This window comes from Lynx rufus, unplaced genomic scaffold (genome assembly GCF_022079265.1).
Source record: "Lynx rufus isolate CCGP_SWC_20201006 ecotype Redwood Valley unplaced genomic scaffold, mLynRuf1.p SCAF_3, whole genome shotgun sequence".
Taxonomy (NCBI): domain Eukaryota; kingdom Metazoa; phylum Chordata; class Mammalia; order Carnivora; family Felidae; genus Lynx; species Lynx rufus.
The window spans coordinates 194,273,813-194,276,462 of NW_025814845.1; the positions used below are offsets into that span (position 1 = coordinate 194,273,813).

The following is a 2,650-nucleotide window of genomic DNA, read 5'->3' on the forward strand; positions in this document are numbered from 1 at the left end:
TAAGAAATATTTTACTATGATCCCATTTTGTTCTATTAAATTGTTAAACTTTTACTACTCTTTTAGTAATAACCATAATGACAGGTGATTTTGACATATTACAATCTAAAAAATAAATCACAGCTTTTGCTCCTCCTATTTATGCTTGAACCTTAGAACATTTTAATTCACCATACCCCCCTCAACTTTTATAACATCATTGTGCATTTTCTTTTATTATTAATTTTTAGAAACTGCTTATTTTCCATCGGCTGTATTTCCATTTTGTTTGCCTTTGTGGAAGAGCGGCTTAAGACCACTCAGTGGTTGTTCCTACCCTCCCAGTGGCCTGAGCAGTGGCAGCTGCAGACCTGACCGCCCCGGTCTTCAGTAGGAAGTGCCCAACAGGCACAGAGGGCACCTGCCCGCCTTCAGACCGGTCTGTGACTTCAGGTTGAGCAGCAGTGAACCCAGACTCTGGAGGAGCCCGTTCACCCTGAAATTCCTCTTTGGTCACAGCCTTTTTGGCAGCAGGCTGTTCTTCCTTTTCATTCTCTGCAGGGTCTCTGTAGAGTAGAGATCAGCACGACCTCCCAGGGGTGGTCACCGGAAATGGTGCCACGCATGCGCAGAACTTCCTGGGGGGGGGGGAGGGGCCAGCATCCACCACATCAGACCCACTGAGTGAGCTCCCTTATTGTCGCAAGGGATGGCGATGTCCACGCAGGGCAGAGGAGAGTGTTACACAGAGCGAGGGCAGACAGGTTAAGGTGAGATGCCTCTGTGAGAGGCTGGTGGTCAGCCCAAGGATCAGTAACCACCAGAAGGCTGCCTGGACCTGGTTAGAGAAGGTTCCAGGAGTCGGGCAGCCGGCAGTAGGAGTGATTCTAGTAGCAGCAGCAAACTTCAGCACAGCTCGCTGGCCATGACTCCTGGATGAGATGACACGCACATCAGCCGGGTTTGCAATTGGCAACAAGGCACGAGCTACCAGCAGAAGCTCCCAGGTTCTCTTCAGATTTGTGATGTAGAACCCATCACGTTTCCTTTTGTAGATGTACTGTTCCATTGGAAGTCAAGGTTGGTGCCACCTAAACGGGCTCCTGCTGCAAGGAATTTGAGGACACCCTCCTGCTTCACTTACGGGACATCAATGGCTGCAGACTTCATGCAAGTTTCCCTTGAAGTTATAAGGAGAATGCAGAACAATACAATATGGACCCCTCCCTGCATAGCTTGAAAAGGTTTCATGCATTTTAACTCTGAATTGTTATTTACATCAACAAGACACTACCACTGTTGTTTTGTTTACAGTCAATATTCATTCATATTTTCCTGTATATCTTTAAAATGTATTTTTTTACTTTTTTCCCCGCGAGGATACATTTTCTTCTACCTAATGAACACCATTCAGCACTTCTTTCAACGATCTCAGTATTTCCTCTGAAGACATGTGTATTTCGCTGTTTTTAAAGGATCTTTTGCTGATTAATGGGTTCTGGATTGGTAGCTATCTTTGTGCACCTTAACTATGCAATTCTGTTATCTTAGGATTTCTATCATTACTCTCTAGAAGCCGGCCAGCTGTGTGTCTCCTTGTCCCTTTGAAGGTAAGGTTTCCTTCCTTCAGGTTGCTTAACCATTGTTTTCACGGTCTTTGCTGTTTGGGTGGTTTCTTGTTTGTTTGTTTTGGATTTGGGGTTTTCTCTGTATTTATCTTGCCTGTGTTGTAGAACTTCCTTAATCTGCTGTTCAATGGTTTGTAGAAGTCTTGCCATTATCTCTTCAACTATGGCTTCTGCCTTATTTTTCCCTTCACCCCTTTAGGGACTCCAATTACATGCACATTAGACCTTTTCTTGTCTCGCAAACCTTCTAAAAAAAACTGTACTATTTTTAGTGTTTTTTTGTTCTCTCTGTACTTCACCTTCAAATTTTGTATTAACATGTCAATTTCAGTAGTCTTGTCTCCTGCTGTCTTCATTCTTCAAAGACCTTTTATTTAAAACAACATTTTAATAATTTCTCTTCAGTTCTAGCAGTCTGTTTCCTTCCTTTTAGAGATGGCGGCTCTCTGCCCAAATCTCCATTTTTTCATCTGTTTCTAGTATTGTCATATACTAATCACGATTATCGTGAGGTCCTTGTCAGATGGCAGTGATATCTCTGTCAACTGCTAGCTTGTTTCTATGAACACCATTTTATCTATTTTACTTATTTTATCTATTTTACTTTATTTACTTTATCTATTTTACTTTATTTCTAGTCTTGATACTAGTCTTGAAGTGTCGTAGTAATTTTTATTAAATGCTAATTATTCTGGAGTAAAAAACTACAGAGACTTACGGCAATGATTCATTCCTGCAGACAGTATTGACCTTTCTCTCACTGTGCTAAAACAACAGAGGCTTAACAAGAACTGTGAGTCATGGCTGCCTTGCAGCCCCATTATTGCTGTTGTACTTCTAGTGCGGCCTGGACTCAACCAAGAGGTCTGGGCACTCTCTGTGACCCCCTTCTAATTTCAGGTCCTAATTGCAATCATTGTCTTACAAGACTGTTGATAGCTTTGTCATGCTTTTGAATCTCCTGCCTCACAGGGCCCAGAATTTGGCAAATGTTTTCAGGGGAAAATTAACCACATGCTTGGAGATGCCAAAGTCTACCAGAA

The 2,650-nt window shown here is 42.4% G+C and overlaps 1 pseudogene; it reads right to left on the reverse strand.

Moving 5' to 3' along the window:
- Positions 1 to 289: 289 nt before the first annotated feature.
- LOC124521249 (40S ribosomal protein SA-like) lies at positions 290 to 1,149 on the reverse strand (annotated as a pseudogene).
- Positions 1,150 to 2,650: the final 1,501 nt, after the last annotated feature.